Below are 21,388 nucleotides of genomic sequence, written 5' to 3'. Positions count from 1 at the left end.
CAGTCAAAAGTAAGCTGTTTACAAGAGACATGTATAAAGCAAGAGTACAAAAAGTTTGAACATAAATGAATGTGAAAAAATAGGAAAATAAAGACAAAAGGAAGAGTTATCAACTAAAATAGACATTAAGTCATTATTATATTTACAATGGTTACTTCATACATAGTAAATATTTCAATTCTGAACTTGTATGGATCTACCAACATGATTCATAATACTTAAGCAAAAAACTGGAAAGGAGTGACAAGGAGCCCTTAACAAAGAAACCAATATTTTAGAAGATTTTAACACAATTATTCCAATAAGTATTAAATCAAACAGATAAAATATAATAAATACATAATCTTTAATAAAAATGAAAGTAAATTAGAAACACATTTTGGGAAAATATGAAAAGATAATTAAAAATCTTCAAAATATTTTCAAAACTAATAGGTCAACAATATATTAGAATAAAGATAAATCTTATAACCAAACGGTAACAAAAACACTCCAAATCAAATTTGAAAGTTGCAACTAGAGCTGAGAAATTATAGGTTTAAATGCTTACACTAGAAAACCAGTCAGGATGAAAACTAATGAGCTAATTGTCAAATTTAAGTGGTTATCAAGAAACAGTAGAAGAAATCTAAAAAAAAACACAAAGGGAATATATGCTGAACAATGTCAAAAGTTTATTGTGTAAAAGACAAACATTTGATGCAACTCTAGTGAGATTTAGCAAGGGAAAAACAGCAAAGAAGTAAACAATATTGAGATTTACTTTCAATGACAAAACCAGAGGAGCTGCACAAACTAAACAGATACTAAGTAAAAACATGCAAAACATTATGATAATAGGTCTTTGGAATTAGCCATCTGTAGAAAATCCACTTTCTTTCTGTTCAGTGGTGAATGGTGGTGCCTTCACATCTAGCCCATGCACTTATCTAGTATTGCCCATGACTTAGTTTCATCCTGTCAATATTCATCCAGGAAAGTAAATATCAGTTCTCTGCTATAGTATTTTCTATAAAGATGTAGATTACTATAAATGCTATAAAGAACACCACTTATCTTGGCCACTAAATCTTTGCTCCTAAGCATCAACAACTTACAACAAGCTAAGTAAAGGGAAACATTCCAAAGTGGTGAGAGGGAAATAAAGTACTTCCTCTTGTAATGAAGACTAAGTTGTTCTATTTTATCCTTCCTGCTGAGAATATCTAGAAAAGTTGGAGAAATTATGAAACAGAAACAACCATTGGAAGACCTTGTCGATCAGCAAAGAGAAAGAGTAAACTCTGGAGATAATCCCAGATTTTGTGTTAAATTTCCCATTGAAACATTTACTAATATTTAAAGATGCAGCTAAGAGTCTGAGAAAGAGTGATTTCAGACTCCGAGGGATTTGTAAACAACAATGGAATTCAGGTCCTGCCAAAAGGAGGGGCTGGTGAAAACATCCAGAAAAGCTACAAGCTAGAGACAAAACCCTGCTGTGAAAGGAAGCCAACAAATACAGATCTTTAGGGGAAAGCCTCATTATCTAGATCCTCAAATTATTTCTACATTATCTAAAATGAAATGTGCAGTACTAAATAAAACATAACCATGCATAAAAGAAAAAACAGAAAAGAATTACACTCAATATTTTTGAGAGAATGAGTGAACAGGAAGATATATCTCTATCTCTATTTTTCTCTCTCCAGAAGGAAGCTAAAGGAGCACATGGAAGGCAATTACAGAAAAGAACATACGAGACATGTATATCAGCAACAAAATCCAGATCGGTAAATGCTGAAACATATGCTAGTAAAATGATTAAACTTAAAAGACAGAGAAAAGCCCCTGTGGACCTCCAGGTAAAAAGAATGTCATTTACAAAGGAAAAAAAAAACCAAGTTTAAATCTGACTTCTAGACAACAACACACAAAGTAAAGCAACAGAGAAGCATTATTTCCAAGGAATATAAGAAAATAAGATGAGAATCAAGGAGTTTATATGTTGCCAATGTGTCCTTCAAGTACAAGGCTAAAGAAAAACATCATTATACATACACGCCAGACTCAGAGAGTTCTGTATTGCCCTTATAAACACTTCCAAATCTATTATATTCATGTACCTAGAGAATAAGCTTCATGAACCCATTGATGACAGGAGATACTTCAGAAAGATGACTACTAGTGAACATTAAATGGATATAATGGTTGGTTTAGATCAAGGACGCATGCAATTGGAGGTAAGAACTGAAGACTCAAATATAAATGTTATTTGTTCCATCAAATAGATGTAATGGAATGTTAAAAATTGTGGAGAATTAAAATGTAGAATAAACACACTGTGTGCATTTAGATAATATGTTGGTAGGAAGGAATAACATTTAAAGCTCACAAACCAAAGACATGACTAAATAAGGAAAAGAAAAATAATAGCATTACATTAGAATATAAGTTTAAGGTAACAACTAGGAAATATTCTAAACCTTTGTAAGTCCAAAAAGAAAACCCAAATGAGGAGACCAGAGAGTGAAATACCACATATTAAACATAATATAGAGCAATTTAACAGAGCTGAATCTAATTTTATCAGCCATATCAGCCATCCCAATAAACGCAAATAGGCTTGCCTCACCTATTAAATGGAAATTTTCAGATTAGCTCATAAGGCAAAAGCCAAGTCTATGCTGAAATCAAGAGATATAACTTTTAAAAGGTGATTCAGAAAGGCTAAATATAAAGGGATAAGAAAAAGCATGTCAGGAGACTAAAAAAAGGAGGAAGTGGTGTTTGTGATCTTGATATTTGGCAAGGCCAGAATTCAGGTCAAAATAATCACATACCAAAAAAAAAAACCAACACAGTAGAATTCTAAAGTCAAATTCACAATATAGACATAATAGCTATGAATATCTATGCACTAAATAACATACCTACACACAACAGAGATTACACGAGATACTAGTAATAATAGAAACACACCAAAAACATGAGTTCTTAACACACTACTTTCAAATCAAGGCAAGTGAACTGAAAATCACTAGATACAAAAGACCTAAGAACACTAATTATTAAAGTCTAATGGAGTATACATAAAACTTTTCACTCCAATAATTGAGGATGCACATTTTTTCTCAAATGGATTTGGGACATTTATGAGATTAATTGGGTCAGAAAGAAAAGCTCAATGTGTATAAATAATATAAACAGTATACTTGGTTCACAATTCAATATGTAGAGTCAATATATTTTTAAAAAGACAATTCTATTTGGAAATTAAAAAACTCAATACTGCATTTTAGGTTTCATGGGATACAATTAAAGCAGTGATGGAATGGTCACACCCTTAAATATTCATATCAATATAAATGAAAAAGATGAAAACACATTAATCACATATTCCACTCAAAAAGCCAATAACAACAAAATAAAGTCAAAGAGAGCAAAGGAAGGAAATAATAGGGCTTACAACAGAAATTAATGCATTAGAAACCAGAAAAGTAGTACTACTTACAAGTGAATGTCTTATTTCTGTGAAGAGTTAATGAAACAGATATCCTCAGCTAAACTAACCTAGAAAAAAAAGTACAAGTCACAGTAAGTTTGAAATAACGACTGAAACAGAGGACATCATTTGCAAAACTCTTTTCAAGTAAACTTGAAATTCTCTGTGAAATGGATGATTTATTAGGAAATATAATTTACCAAAATGTATCCCTATAGAAAAAAATTCCAAATTAATTTTCATGGAAGAAATAGAGAGGGTTATCAAAGAACTGCCCTCTAAAAAAAAAAGGAGCATGTTCAGTTGTTTTAAGAGAAATCCTCCTACACCCTCAAAGAGCAGATGCTGCTAACTTTACCTAAACTCTTCCAGAGCACAGACAAAGAAGGAAATTTATAATTAAAGAAATTTGGGGTTTTATTTATTTTTTATTGTGATAAGAACACTTAACATGAGATCTACCCTCTTAAACTTTTATGTGTACAATACAGTATTGTTAACTCTAGTCACTATGTTGTACATCAGATCTCTAAAACTTAATCATCTTGCATAACTGACACTTCATACCTTGTTGATTTTCTATTTTATATATAGTAGTGTGTATATGTTAATCCCAAACTCCTAATTTATCCCTCCCCCTCCCACATTTCCCCTTTGGTAACCATAAGTTTGTTTTCTATGTCTGTGAGTCTGTTTCTGTTTTGTAAATAAGTTCATTTGTATCATTTTTTTTAGATTCCAAAAACCAGTGATATCATGATATTTGTCTTTCTCTGTCCATGTAAAGAGTGCAGCTATGAACACTGAGGCACATGTATCTTTTTGAATTAGAGTTTTTGTCTTTTCTGGATATACGCCCAGGAGTGGGATTGCTGGATCATATGATAACTCTATTTTTAGTTTTTTAAGGAATCTCCATACCTTTTTCCATAGTGGCTGCATCATTTTACATTCCCACCAACAGTATAGGAGGTTTCCCTTTTCTCCACACCTTAAGAGGGTAAATCTTATGTGTTCTCACCACACACACACACAAAAAGAAAATGGTAATTATGTGAGGCGATAGATATGTTAATTAGCTTGACTGCGGTGATAATTTCACAATGCATACGTATGTAAAAATATTAAGTTGTACACCTTAAATGTATACATTTTTGTCAATTTTGCCACAATAAAGCTGAGGAAAAGAATATCTAGATACATGGGAAAACTACAAGCAAAGCAGAAAAATTGCAATGCAAAATTTAGGGTAAATTTCTGCTTCTAGCCATGATGGAATACTAGTGACCAAAATAATCATTTCACTTTAAACATCTAAAAAAATGGACACAATACACAAAAGTTTTCAGAAATTGAGCAATTCACAGCACAGGACAGCAATCCCTGAGACAGGAAACCAATTAGGTGAGCCTTAGGATTGCCCCAGTTTACTGCGTAGAGTGAGTATCCAGGCTGCAGTTCACAGGAGCTTGAGGGGAGATACCTAAGAACCAGATAGGCTAGAGTTTGCAAGTTAGAGTACTAGTGAAGAAAGATCTGCACAGAAAGAAAATAACCACACAGAGAAAAAGCTCAAGAGAATTGCAGAGGGTTCCATGGGAGCCCTCAGCTGTGGACAAATCAGTGCCTGAAAGGGAGGAAAGAACCACTGGAAAGAAGCAGACAAAACTATTACCAAAGCTTATCAAGGGCCAGGAGGAGTTTGTGTTCTTCAGCAATAAAGAGAAAAAAATCTTGAATATTAAAAATCTAGAATACTAAGAAGGGTATGTTCTTAGTAGTATTTTAAGTTGGATGGTTGATTTTATATATATATATATGTATATATATCATAATATAGTATGTAATATATTATTGATATTATTGATTATATTGATACTATATTGGTTACACTGATATTGAAAATAATATCTATATCTAATATAGATATCCTATATAGTTATATATATAATATATATATATCCTTTGTCCTTTTAAATACCCACTGATATTGAAAATAATATCTATATGTAATATAGATATCCTATATAGTTATATATATTATATATATATATATATCCTTTGTCTTTTTAAAATTAAATGTGTTCATTTTTAGTTTACGACTTTTATTAATGGAGATTTTTGTAACTGAATTGGACAGTAAGGACATGTGAATGCCATTTCATTAATCTAATGAAATAAGAAAGTCTGTAATTTCTTCTCCTAACTCTGTATTTCTTGGCAAATCAACAGAGAAGGAAGGAAAACTTAGAAACAGCTGAAGTTGTAATTGTCCCAAATTATTTTTTTCAGTCTCTACCTTGTTAATTTTGGGAGAAAAACAATTCTATATTGGAAAAGATTTCCTTCGATCTGACCCTGCATCACCTGCCTGTAATGTCTCCTTCATATTCTGGCAGGGAAAAGAGGATCAGTGGTAAAAACAACAGATGGAGGACCTATTTTGTTGGTAATGATGCCTCTGTAATTCTGTGGGTTTGATTGAGGCTATCAGTCAACAGCTTCTAGATAATTTGCATTAAGGATATTTTAAATGTCTGGTTTATTCAATGTCAATTTTCTGTCTTTAATGCACAGTTATGAAGGAATACTAGCTTTTGTCTTTTTTAAACTAAAAGCTGGATTTCACCTAGGTAGCACACCACATGGAGCGTCACTCTAACCTTTGAGTCTGAGAGGGCAAAAACAATTTCTACTATATCCCTTTTCTCAGCCACTCTTCTTTTATCCTTCACATTTGGGTTGCTTGAGAAAGATAATAGTATTTCTTAGATTTTTTGCTTGAAAAATCAAGGAATACAATAACCAGGTATTGAAAGAAATGTCTAACAATTCAAATTACAACTGCACCAAAACCTGGTTATACCCATTTCTTAAAAATCCACAAAGGGATTTTTTTTTTTTTTTTTTTTTTTTGCGGTACGCGGGCCTCCCACTGTTGTGGCCTCTCCCGTTGCGGAGCGCAGGCTCCGGACGCGCAGGCTCAGCGGCCATGGCTCACGGGCCCAGCCGCTCCGCGGCATGTGGGATCTTCCCGGACCGGGGCACGAACCCGTGTCCCCTGCATCGGCAGGCGGACTCTCAACCACTGCGCCACCAGGGAAGCCTGGATTTTTTTTATTAAAGAAAAAAATCCTGTTTTTGCCTGAAATATTTGAAAAAATATGCTAAAATAAAATACAACCAGAATGAGAGGATTACTTGTTCTGTGTTCAAAGATACTTCTCAATATTTACTGTAATCTTTGTCACAAATGAGTTTGTAATTATTTGAGGAAGGAAAGTGGTATAGAAATCTGATAAAAGTATATTAAGAATGAGCAAATGAAAATATCTGAAAGAAAAAATATTTTTGCTTTATGCCCTTAAGAGAAGCATCATAAACAGAAAGTCAGTTACAAAAATCCCCGCTAATAGAAATGACCAACTAGAAAAATAAATGTATTTAACTTTAAAAGGACAAGGATAAAATATATTTTAAAATAAGAAAGTGGCACAGTTAACACAACCTTCTTATAGAAATATGCAGTACAATATGTTGAAAAATCCCATTAGTACAGATAAATTTAGGACAGACATTTCAAGCAGTGTGTATAATTTTCAGTTTTTATAACATACAGTTAAATGTCCCTTGTATTTAGTAAGTGATGAAAGGTATTTCAATTGATTTAAGAATAATGTTTAATTCTTTTCAATGAATTATGCACCAAAATAAAAAGTAATCTGGGGTATTCTGAGAAGAGATCATCATATATGAATTAAGCCCTGGAAAACAAAGAAGTAAACTTTAAAATCAGTTGAAAATTGCTCTGCCTGGATTTTGTGGGCTCATCTAAATATAGTAATGATTTCCTCATAATGTACTTCTCTCATTTTCCCCCTTTCTGAGACCACTTCACTATATAGTTTCTAAAAGAAATTATAATGTTTGATTTTTTAAATGAAGGCAATATGTTCTTTGATATTTTCTTCTTGATTAAAAATGAATTAGCTAATCATGCATACTTTAGCACCTTAAACTTACATGAAAATTAAAATTAAGTATGCAAGGTATGCTGGATATCCTTTTGGTAAGCAAAAAATAATTTTGTCCTGAAGTAAAATGACTCGTTCAAGAATGAGAAAGAGGAAATGTACAACAAAATCTGCACGGAAGGGGAAAGTTGTACAAAGTTTGCAGAAAAGGAATTTATTTGTCTTGGTCAAAGCTAGCTAAGATTTGATGGATTTATATATAAGATTTTTTTATAAAAGAGCTTTAGTATAAAATATTGTACTGATACAAAACTAGAATTTGGTTTTCTTTCTGTTAAAATGACAAGTTTTTCTAGGATCATTGGTCTTCTCTTAATAAGCGGTTGTAAAAGGTATTTTCTGTACTTTCTAAATAATCTGCCTAGAAGGTAAAGATTTTATGTTTTATCAGAATAACATCCTGCACTTTGTGTTGACTTTATCATGTCCTTGATTATTAAGAAAACAAAGTCTCTTTTGAAAGAGTGAAGGTTTTATAAAATCATGATACCTCCTATATTTACTTTTGAAAACTTTTATAGTCACTTTGTTTAAATGGGTAGCCAAATATGGCTTCTCAGTGACCCATGACTATTTAATCAAGTGCTCAAACTTGACAATCTTTGACATTTTGCATTCTAGAAAACAAATCCTAAATGACATCTTCTGGATCTCAAACTGTTTTTGAGAGTTCCCAGAGGACCCCTGGAAAATCACAAATGATCTTTCACCTTGTAAAAAGAGCGGGGCTAGAAATAATTAGGTTTATTTGATATGTTAGAGTTGCATAGGAAGTGTTATCAAATCAGAGGAGATGCTTAACATTTCCTAGTTTATATTTGTATGGGGAAGATGTTACGAACATAAATATTTCAGAAATTGTATGAAGTTCTTAGAGATTTGTCAATGTCCTTGCTGTCCATGGTATGTCCTGGTAGTGCTTTGCCTGATATTAGACTACAAGAGTATAGTGTTATTGGTCATTTTGTTGATCACAAAATAGGTTATTTTGATCACAAATTCAGTTATTGTTTCAAATGTTGTATAACACAGAAACAACCAAATTTCCTTGTCAATTGCATTTATTTTTATAATTAAGTCTCATCAGATATTTTTACTCTTGGCATCCACAGATAGTTTTCTGCTTTACTCTGAGGCTTCCCAGAAAGTCTGCCATCAGACTAGAATGCTAGTCTTCAACAAAAAAGATTGTCTACGATCTCTGTGGAGAGGACCATTCCAAGTACTCTGGAGCACAGACTTCTGATAGCCTTGCTTAAATATCTGAGGCCAAACCATTGTACTGAGTCAGGATTTGTAGAACTTTAGAACTCATCAACATGAGTTCATGAAACTGCTGATTCTAGATGGAGCCGAACAAGAATTAATTGCATAGGACTGAATGAACTTAGGCAGGATGATTGTCAGTTTTGTTTGGAATATTGATGTTATTCTATTTTCTGAACAAAGGAACCCTTTTTTCTTTAGCTAGAATTTATAACAATTTAGTAGATTATAATTTTATAAACAGAGATGCAACATTTATTTTTTCTCCTGGCCTGATCCTTCCAGAATTCAGAAACTCCTAATTGAATATTCTTATTTTCATGGCAAAATAATTGTTTTCATGGTTTTAATAAGAAACTGTTCTCATCAACAGAACATAATTGGAAACACTGGTTACATAACTAAGGCTTTGACTGGAATATCATATTTGAAAATCATGCTCATAGAATCAAATTTGAACAAACACTCCTGAAGAGCTAAAGTTGACTATTTTTTTTTTCTTTGCGGTACACGGGCCTCTCACTGTTGTGGCCTCTCTCGTTGCAGAGCACAGGCTCCGAACGCGCAGGCTAAGCAGCCATGGATCACGGGCCTAGCTGCTCCGCAGCATGTGGGATCCTCCTGGACTGGGGCACGAACCCGTGTCCCCTGCATCGGCAGGCGGACTCTCAACCACTGCGCCACCAGGGAAGCCCTAAAGTTGACTTTTTGAAACCAGTGCTTACAAAGCCCTCTTGGGAAAGCCTGCCTGGCACCTAGCTTATAGGATCCCCAGCCTTTCAGGTGAGTAAGGAAGTTTGCTTCCTCGCAGGCCCAGGAATATTAAGATATTTGAGGGACTTTGAGAAGAGAGGAATTTTACCCAAATTAATAGGTACTGCAAGTAAAATCTGGTGGTGAGTTCTTGGCTTGGCTTACTAGACTCAAGAGGAGTTTAAAAATCCAATATAAAATTCCTTATAAAAACTTCCAGCAAAGCGAGATTTAAAGGGCCTATTTAGTAACTTGCCATTCTTGCTGTACCTGTGTAAATAATCAGACAAGATCTAATGAGACAGACTTATTCAGTGACCAAGAATAACCTTTCTTGACATTATCCCTGATGAAAAAGGGTATGACTGTAGAGAGAAATTTGTATTTCAACTGTAAACTATAGCACACAATTGTGGGTTGTCATATTCTGGTCCTGTTCATTGTCTTTGATCTATTTTGCAACTGCATGCTTTTATTATCTACCTGCACATTGGACCTATTATCTTGCACATACTGTCAAACATATTATCTGGCTACAACTCTCCAAATGAACATTTCCAATTTTTCTCCCTCCCTCCAGACTTGGCATCTCTGAGAACTGAAACCTGACTGGTCAGATCCCTATCGAAACTCTAGGTTGCCTTGAAGTTGGCCCTTTCTCCCAGAAGCTGAAGAAGTACTGAGAGTTAAAGCCCAATGACTTCATATACACAACAAAGGACATGTTCCTGCAACTGATCACACATAGGCTGGGTTTCTTCCTGTGAAAGTCACTGTCTGGGTCACTAAGCAAATCTGGAAAAATGTTCAGATCATGCAAGTGGTTACATGAGAGATAAGCAAGACTGGGCAACACCACCAAGAGCACTGATATCATAGCTTCAAGAAACTCAAAAAGCAGTGCTATATGATCAGAACATTTCCACCCACCAACCTCTTGGATGGTTTAAGACACTAATGTTTAATGTAACATGTTATATTAATATTTCTCTTTTTCATTTTAGGTATCCCTTTCTTAAAATACCTGACACTAAAACAAGTGACCTTTGCTAGCAGCCCTCAACAGATGGGTCAACTGATTTTTTCAGAAACAATGCCAAGAGCAGTCCTCAGTACCCATGTTTACCTATGACAAGGCCAAACACAGACCCTCCAAATTCCCATTTTTTGTCTCGTAAATTAGCTAAATTGCTACTTCACTGATCAATATAAACAAAGCATTGCCTCCTTTTCTCAACCCCCTGACTTTTGCCCCGCCCCCGCTTCCTCCAGCCTGAGTTAGCATACAGCCCTCCTTAAAGGCTCCTCCAGGAAAGCAGGTTGGTCTCAGGCCAAGTCTGGAGGGAGAGAGAACACTGTCTGATCAAGCCATGCTTTCATTCTGCTTTCCAAACCCAGTTCTTTCTAGCCTTGCTTACACCTCTCTATAAAAGAAACCTATTTGCCTAACTCTTTGAGATCCTCGTAGATCTTATAGTCACAGCATTCTATTACAATAGTCCTTGTTGTCCTACTATAACAATCCCTTCCTTCCTGCTTGCAATAATGTTTTTGAATAAAGTCTCTCCTGAGTAAGGAAAACATCCATTGACCATATATGTGTAGGTCTATTTCTGTACTCTATTCTGTCCCATTACACTATGTGTCTACCCTTTTACCAATAAAACACAATACTGATTACTGTAGCTTTACATTAATTTTTGAAATCAGGTTGCAAGAGTCTCCCAATTTTGTTCCTCTTCATTAAAAAAAAATCAGTATATCTAGGGTTTTTGTTTTTTCATATAAGCTTTAGAATCATCTTGTTACATTCTATAAAAACACCTGTTGGAATTTTGAATAAGATTGCATTGAATCTTTAGATTAACTTGGGGAGAACTGACATACTGAGTCTTTCAATATCTGAACACAAACAGAGATCTCATACATTTTTTGGTGAAAATGTTAAATGATACAGCAACTTTGGAAAATAATCTGGCAGTTTTTGTATTTTTAAATACATACTTAGGGGAGACCTTCAAGATGGCAGAAGAGTAAGAAGTGGAGATCAACTTCCTCCACACAAACACATCAGAAATACACCTACATGTGGAACAACTCCTACAGAACACCTACTGAATGCTGGCAGAAGACCTGAGACCTCCCAAAAGGCCAGAAACTCCCCACGTACCTGGTAGGGCAAAAGAAAAAACAGAGACAAAGAATAGGGACGGGACCGGCTCCAGTGGGAGGGAGCCGTGAAGGAGGAAAGGTTTCCATACACTAGGAAGCCCCTTCAAGGGCAGAGACTGCGGGTGGCGGAGGGGGAAGCTTCGGAGCCATGGAGGAGAGCACAGCAACAGGGGTGCGGAGGGCAAAGCGGAGAGATTCCCGCACAGAGGATCGGGGCCGACCGGCACTCACCAGCCCGACAGGCTTGTCTGCTCACCTGCCGGGAGGGGGCTGGGGGCTGAGGCTCGGGCTTCGGAGGTCGGATCCCAGGGAGAGGAGTGGGGTTGGCTGCGTGAACACACCATGAAGGGGGCTAGTGCACCACGGCTAGCCGGGAGGGAGTCCGGGAAAAAGTCTGGAACTGCCGAAGAGGCAAGAGACCATTGTTTTGGGGTGCGCAAGGAGAGGGGATTCAGAGTGCTGCCTAAACGAGGTCCAGAGACGGGCGCAAGCCGCGGCATCAGTGCGGACCCCAGAGACGGGCATGAGATGCTAAGGCTGCTGCTGCTGCCACCAAGAAGCCTGTGTGTGAGCACAGGTCACTCTCCACACCTCCCCTCCGGGGAGCCTATGCAACCCGCCACTGCCAGGGTCCTGTGATCCAGGGACAACTACCCCGGGAGAACACACGGCGCGCCTCAGGCTGGTGCAATGTCACGCTGGCCTCTGCCGCCACAGGCTCGCCCCGCACTCGGTACCCCTCCCTCCCCCTGGCCTGAGTGAGCCAGGGCCCCCAAATCAGCTACTACTTTAACCTCGTCCTGTCTGAGCGAAGAACAGACGCCCTCAGGCAACCTACACGCAGAGGCGGGGCTAAATCCAAAGCTGAATCCCGGGAGCTGTGCGAACAAAGAAGAGAAAGGGAAATCTCTCCCAGCAGCCTCAGGAGCAGCAGATTAAATCTCCACAATCAACTGGATGTACCCTGCATCTCTGGAATACCTGAATAGACAACGAATCATCCCAAATTGAGGAGGTGGCCTTGGGGAGCAACGATCTACACATTTTTTTCCTTTCTGTTTGTGACTGTCTATGTGTATGTTTCTTTGTGTGATTTTGTCTGTACAGCTTTGCTTTTACCATTTGTCCTAGGGTTCTGTCTGTCCATATTTTTTTGTTTTTTGTTTTTTTAGTATAGTTTTTAGCGCTTGTCATCATTGGTGGATTTGTTTTTTGGTTTGGTAGCTCTCTTCTTTCTTTTTTTCCTATTTTTATTACTTTTTAATTTTTAATAATTATTTTTTATTTTTCATTTTAACAACTTTATTTTATTTTATTTATTTATTTTCTTTCTTTCTTTCTTTCTTCTTTTGTCCCTTTTCTTCTTTTCTTTTCTTTTCTTTTTTTCTCCCTTTTTTTCTGAGCCATGTGGCTGACAGGGTCTTGGTGCTCCAGCCGGGTGTCAGGCCTGTGCCTCTGAGGTGGGAGAGCTGAGTTCAAGACATTGGTCCACCACAGACCTCCCAGCTCCACGTGATATCAAACGGCGAAAGCTCTCCCAGAGATCTCCATCTCAACGCTAAGACCAAGCTCCACTCAACGACCAGCAAGCTACAGTGCTGGACACCCTATGACAAACAATTAGCAAGACAGGAACGCAACCCCACCCATTACCAGAGAGGCGGCCTAAAATCATAATAAGGTCACAGACACCCCAAAACACACCACTGGATGCCAACCTGCCAACCAGAAAGAAAAGGTCCAGCCTCATCCACAAGAACACAGGCACTAGTCCCCTCCACCACACAACCCACTGAACCAACCTTAGCCACTAGGGACAGACACCAAAAACGATGGGAACTACGAACCTGTAGACTGCGAAAAGGAGACCCCAAACATAGTAAGTTAAGCAAAATGAGAAGACAGAAACAAAAAGCAGATGAAGGAGCAAGATAAAACTTGCCAGACCAAACAAATGAAGAGGAAATAGGCAGTCTACCTGAAAAAAAATTCAGAGTAATGAGAGCAAAGATGATCCAAAATCTTGGAAACAGAATGGAGAAAATACAAGAAATGTATAACAAGGACCTAGAAGAACGAAACAGCAAACAAAGAATGAATAACAACACAATAAATGAAATTAAAAATTCTCTCGAAGGAATCAGTAGCAGAATAAAAGGCAGAAGAAGCGATAAGTGACCAGGAACATAAAACAGTGGAAATAACTACTGCAGAGCAGAATAAAGAAAAAAGGATGAAAAGAATTGAGGACAGTCTCAGAGACATCTGGGACAACATTAAATGCACCAACATTTGAATTGTAGGGGTCCCAAAAGAAGAAGAGAAATAGAAAGGGACTGAGAAAATATTTGAAGAGATTATAGTTGAAAATTTCCCTAATATGGGAAAGGAAATAGTCAAGACCAGGAAGCACAGAGAGTCCCATAAAGGATAAATCCAAGGAGAAACACAGCAAGACACATATTAATCAAACTATCAAAAATTAAATACAAAGAAAAAATATTAAAAGCAGCTAGGGAAAAACAACAAATAACACACAAGGGAATCCCCATAAGGTTAACAGCTGATCTTTCAGCAGAAGCACTGCAAGCCAGAAGGGAGTAGCAGGACATATTTAAAGTGATGAAAGCAAAAAACCTACAACCAAGGTTACTCTACCACCAAGGATCTCACTCAGATTTGATGGAGAAATTAAAACGTTTACAGACAAGCAACAACTAAGAGAATTCAGCACTACCAAACCAGCTCTACAACAAATGATAAAGGAAATTCTCTACGTGGGAAACACAAGACAAGGAAAAGACCTACAATAACAAACCCAAAACAATTAAGAAAATGGTCATAGGAATATACATATTGATAATTACCTTAAATGTAAATGGATTAAATGCTCCAACCAAAAGAAATAGACTGGCTGAATGGATACAAAAACAAGAATCATATATATGCTGTCTACAAGAGACCCACTTCAGACCTAGGGACACATACAGACTGAAAGTGAGGGGATGGAAAAAGATATTCCATGCAAATGGAAATCAAAAGAAAGCTGTAGTAGCAATTCTCATACCAGACAAAATAGACTGTAAAACAAAGACTATTACATGAGACAAAGAAGGACACTACATAATGATCAAGGGATCAACCCAAGAAGAAGATATAACAATTGTAAATATTTAGGCACCCAACAGAGGAGCACCACAATACATAAGGCAAATGCTAACAGCCATAAGAGGGGAAATCGACAGTAACACAATCATAGTAGGGGACTTTAACACCCTACTTTCACCAATGGACAGATCATCCAAAATGAAAACAAATAAGGAAACACAACCTTTAAATGATACATTAAACAAGATGGACTTAATTGATATTTATAGGACATTCCATCCCAAAACAACAGAATACACTTTCTTTTCTAGGGCTCATGGAACATTCGCCACAATAGATCATATCTTGGGTCACAAATAAAGCCTTGGTAAATTTAAGAAAGCTGAAACTGTGTCAAGTATCTTTTCCGACCACAATGCTATGAGACTAGATATCAATTACAGGAAAAAAATCTATAAAAAATACAAACAGATGGAGGCTAAACAATATACTACTTAATAACCAAAAGATCACTGAAGAAAGCAGAAGAAATCAAAAAATACCTAGAAACAAATGACAAAGAGAACACGATGACCCAAAACCTATGAGATGACAGCAAAAGCAGTTCTAAGAGGGAAATTTATAGCAATACAATCCTACCTCAAGAAACAAGAGAAATCTCAAATAAACAACCTAACCTTACACCTAAAGCAGTTAGAGAAAGAAGAACAAAAAACCCCAAAGTTAGCAGAAGGAAAGAAATCATAAAGATCAGAGCAGAAATAAATGAAAAAGAAATGAAGAAAACAATAGCAAAGATTAAGAAAACTAAAAGCTGGTTCTTTGAGCAGATAAACAAAATTGATAAACCATTAGCCACACTCATCAAGAAAAAAAGGGAGAAGACTCAAATCAACAGAATTAGAAATGAAAAAGGAGAAGTAACAACAGACAATCCACAAATACAAAGGATCATGAGAGATTACTACAAGCAACTATATGCCAATAAAATGGACAACCTGGAAGAAATGGACAAATTCTTAGAAGAGCACAACCTTCCAAGACTGAACCAGGAAGGAGTAGAAAATATAAACAGACCAGTCACAAGCACTGAAAATGAGAATGTGATTAAAAATCTTCCAACAAACAAAAGCCCAACACCAGATGGCATCACAGGTGAATTCTATCAAACATTTAGAGAAGAGCTAACACCCATCCTTCTCAAACTCTTCCAAAATATAGCAGAGGGGGGAACACTCCCAAACTCATTCTATGAGGCCACCATCACCCTGACACCAAAAGCAGACAAAGATGTCACAAAGAAAGAAACTACAGGCCAATACCACTGATGAATATAGATGCAAAACCTCAGCAAAATACTAGCAAACAGAATCCAACAGCACATTATAAGGATCATACACTATGCTCAAGTGGGGTTTATACAAGGAATGCAAGGATTCTTCAATATATGCAAATCAATCAATGTGATACACCACATTAACAAACTGAAGGATAAAAACCATATGATCATCTCAATAGATGTAGAAAAAGCTTTCAACAAAATTCAATACCCATTTATGATAAAAATTCTCCATAAAGTAGGCATAGAGGGAACTTACCTCAGTTTAATAAAGGCCATATATGACAAACCCACAGCCAACATCATTCTCAATGGTGAAAAACTGAAACCATTTCCACTAAGATCAGGGACAAGACAACGTTGCCCACACTCACCACTATTATTCAACATAGCTTTGGAAGTTTTAGCCACAGCCATCAGAGGCGAAAAAGAAATAAAAGGGATCAAAATCAGAAAAGAAGAAGTAAAGCTGTCATTGTTTGAAGATGACATGATACTATACATAGAGAATTCTAAAGACACTACCAGAAAACTACTAGAGCTAATGAATGAATTTGGTAAAGTAGCAGGAAACAAAATAAATGCACAGAAATCTCTTGCATTCCTATACATTAATGATGAAAAATCTGAAAGAGAAATTAAGGAAACACTTCAATTTACCATTGCAACAAAAAGAATGAAATACCTAGGAATAAACCTACCTAAGGAGACAAAAGACCTGTATGCAAAAACTATAAGACACTGATGAAAGTAATTAAAGATGATACCAACAGATGGAGAGATATACCATGTTCTTGGATTGGAAGAATCAACATTGTGAAAAAGACTCAATATCAAAAAAACAAATAACCCAATCCAAAAATAGGCAGAAGACCTAAACAGACATTTCTCCAAAGAAGATATACAGATTGCCAATAAACACATGAAAGAATGCTCAACATCATTAATCACTAGAGAAATGCAAATCAAAACTACAATGAGCTATCATCTCACAGCGGTCATCAAAAAATCTACAAAAAATAAATGCTTGAGAGGTTGTGGAGAAAAGGGAACCCTCTTGCATTGTTGGTGGGAATGTAAATTGGTACAGCCACTATGGAGAACAGTATGGTGGTTCCTTAAAAAACTAAAAATAGAATTACCATTTGACCCAGCAATCCCACTACTGGGCTTGTACCCTGAGAAAACCATAATTCAAAAGAGTCATGTACCACAGTGTTCACTGCAGCTCTATTTACAATAGCCAGGACATGGAAACAACCTAAGTGTCCATCAACAGATGAATGGATAAAGAAGATGTGGCACATATATACAATGGAATATTAGCCATAGAAAGAAAGGAAACTGAGTTATTTGTAGTGAGGTGGATGGACCTAGAGTCTGTCATACAGAGTGAAGTAAGTCAGAAAGAGAAAAACAAATACTGTATGCTAACACATATATATGGAATCTAAAAAACAAAAACAAAAAATGGTAATGAAGAACATAGGGGCACGATGGGAGTAAAGACGCAGACATACTAGAGAATGGACTTGAGGATATGGGGAGGGGGGAATGGTAAGCTGTAACAAAGTGAGAGAGTGGCATGGACTTATATATACTACCAAATGTAAAATAGCTAGCTAGTGGGAAGCAGCTGCATAGCCCAGGGAAATCAGCTCGGTGCTTTGTGACTACCTAGAGGGGTGGGATAGGGAGGGTGGGAGGGAGACGCAAGAGGGAGGGGATATGGGGATATATGTATATGTAGAGTTGATACACTTTGTTATAAAGCAGAAACCATCACACCATTGTAAAGCAATTATACTCCAATAAAGATGTTAAAAAAAAACAGATGGAATTGGGAAATATATACAAGTACAAATCATACATACAGTACCTCTGCTGCCCCTAACTATATTGTGGAAGTGTAGACTACAGATTCCTAAAGCCAATCTAAGGACAAAAGAAAAGAAAAGTGGACAAACATCCTCAGGGTAACTTTAAGCTAGTCAGTTAAGTCTTTTCCTAGTGCGCTCTGTTGCATAGTCAGAGTCTTGGGAGACAAGAAACAAAGTTTCAGAATTATTTATTAGATGAATAAGAAAAGAAGGTAGAGAAATAGCGAGGGAGAAATAGAACACCTTCAGGCTAATGTTAGTCAGAGCTACTGTCTTTAGTAAGGTGGAAGAAAAGTTTAAAAAAATTTTTAAATTATGTCTTCTGCATATAATCCATGGCATTTTTTGAAAAGCCTTCAAAGATATTTCAAACGTCTCCACTTATTATCATCTTGGAATAAACATGGCTGAAAACAAAAACAAAAAACAAAAAAATAAAAAATAAATACATCTTATCATATTGTCCACCCATTCTACATGTACGTATGTATCCAAGAGAAATAAACACATATTTATACACAAAAAGTGTAAGTGCTTCATTCACAATGGACAAAAGCTGGAAACAACACACATGTTCATCAGTGGGTGAATGGATAAACAAACTGTGATATACACATATAATGAAAGACTACTCAGCAACAAAAAGGAACAATATCCACTGATATATGCAAAAACTTGCTAAGTGAAAGACGCAAGACCCAAAGTCCTACAAACTGCACAATTCAATTTATATGACCTTCTGAAAAAGATAAAACTAGAGACAGAAATATAATTAGTAATTTCCAGGGATGGGAGTAGAAGGGAGGGACTGACTACAAAGGAGCATGTAAGTACTTTTTCAGGTGATAGGCATATGTTTAGATCTTGATTTTGGTGATAATTACATGATTGTATAAGACAGACAAATTTCATTGAACTACGCACCTAAGAAAAGGGTGAATTTTATTATACATAAATTATACCTCAATAAATGAAAAAAAGTAACTGAGAAAAGAGGGCAAAATTCATTAGAGGTTGTTTTTCATATTCTTTCATTGTGCGATATTTGCTTGATTTTGTTGCTGATTCTATGCTGGCTTTCTAAGATATGTTTGTTGCATCTGTTGGTCTGCCTTTTTTCTTTCACTGTTCTAGGTAATTGTTCTTTTTTTTTTTTTCCTGAAGTTGTAGAAATATTGTTTGTAATGCAAACTCTGACTCCTTAAGAAAATGTTTTAAATTATTACATGCTAATTTACACAGTTTTTAAAAGAATAATAATATAGATTCTCCTCTGGAAAGATTGATTATGTCAAAAAGAGAGAATAAGCAAGGTAAAAAATAAAAAAATAAAAATAAAAAACATAAAATAGAGAAGAAAACATAAAAAGGGAAGTAATCACAGCAAGAGCAGGTATTTTAAATTTTATAATATGGTATTATGAATAATATGCCAGTAGAAAGGTAAACTTAGGAAAAGTGGAAAATATTTTATAAAATTAATACTTATTGTTCAATTGTGATTTAAGAGAAAAAGTAGAAACCTTGATTAGTTTTTAAAATTCAATACATTTTACCATTGATCCAAAATATACTCCCCAGACTACCTCTAAGTCCTCCTGTCCCAGATAATTAGAAAGGCTTGTTTTAAGAGTAAATAAGGATTATTTAGTGTGCAATCTCAATAAGTCAAACATTTTGCTTTGTAAGGTCATAAATTCAGGCCTATATTTTTAGCTTCGGCTCAACTGTTCCTGTACATCATTTCATGGACTGCATACAAATAAGTTAAATTTTTTTCATCAAAAGCAAAAAACCCTACAAACCTTTATATTTTATTTAGTCTGTTTGACACAATATGTTTATTACATTTACATCTTTTATATGCTATATTTGGAATTTGTCTTCCCATATTATTTTTATACTTCCTTACTATGCATTTGTGGTATGAGATTTAGGCAATACACAATGTAAATTTGTAACCCAGCACATTTCACTTTTTTTTTTTTTTGGCGGTACGCGGGCCTCTCACTGTTGTGGCCTCTCCCGTTGCAGAGCACAGGCTCTGGACGCACAGGCTCAGCGGCCATGGCTCATGGGCCCAGCCGCTCTGCAGCATGTGGGATCTTCCCGGACCAGGGCACGAACCCATGTCCCCTGCATCAGCAGGTGGACTCTCAACCACTGCGCCACCAGGGAAGCCCCACATTTCACTTTTTGCTTTAATCTGCAGGAATTTCAGAACCAACTTTGCAGTCCAACTTGAGTATTGCAAGGACATTACAATGTGTATTTTTCTAGAGTAACATTATATCTGTTTTCATAGTATTTGTATATTTCCCCATCTTTCTTAATATTATATATAATTAATGTAATACATAGTATATGTATCATCTTTATTATTGCAAGCCATCACACACAGCAGTCCCACTACTGGGCATATACCCAGAGAAAACCATAATTCAAAAAGAATGCACCCCAATGTTTATTGCAGCACTATTTACAATAGGCAGGACATGGAAACAACCTAAATGTCCATCAACAGAGGAATGGATAAAGAAGATGTGGTACATATATACAAGGGAATATTACTCAACCATAAAAAGGAACAAAATTGGGTCATTTGTAGAGACGTGGATGGACCTAGAGGCTGTCATACAGAGTGAAGTAAGTCAGAAAGAGAAAAACAAATATCATGTATTAACGCATATATGTGGAATCTAGAAAAATAGTACAGAGGAACATGTTTGCAAAGCAGAAACAGAGACACAGATGTAGAGAACAAAGGTATGGATGCCAAGTGGGAAGGGTGGTGGTGGGATGAATTAGGAGAGTGTGATCGACATATAAACACTATTGATACTATGTATAAAATAGATAACTAATGAGAACCTACTGTATAGCACAGGCAACTGAATGCTCTGTGGCGACCTAAATGGGAAGGAAATCCAAAAAAGAGGGGATATATGTATACATACAGCTGATTCACTTTGCTGGAGAGTAGAAACTAACACAACACTGTAAAGCAACTATACTCCAATAAAAAAATTTTTAAGTTGAATTAAAATGAAAAAAAAAAGAGATGTATAAAATGAAGCCCAAACACAGAAACCCAGATTTAGCAGAAACTTCCAAAGAAAGAAATTTAAAAATAAACCCATATATATATATATATATATATATATATATATATATATATATATATATATATATATATATGAAAAAAATTGGACTAAATTTTTAACCTACTAAGCCTGGAACCTTAGTACAACACCTAAGTTTTTTTTTTTAATTAACAAATATTTTCCAAATTATTTTTATTTTCTTTACTCTTACTAAAAAAAACTTTTATCATCCATTGCTCAACAGTTAG

This window comes from Mesoplodon bidens, assembly GCF_964165515.1.
Source record: "Mesoplodon bidens genome assembly, chromosome: X".
NCBI lineage: Eukaryota > Metazoa > Chordata > Mammalia > Artiodactyla > Ziphiidae > Mesoplodon > Mesoplodon bidens.
The sequence above is the reverse complement of the archived record's forward strand: the minus strand, read 5'-3'. Positions refer to the sequence as shown.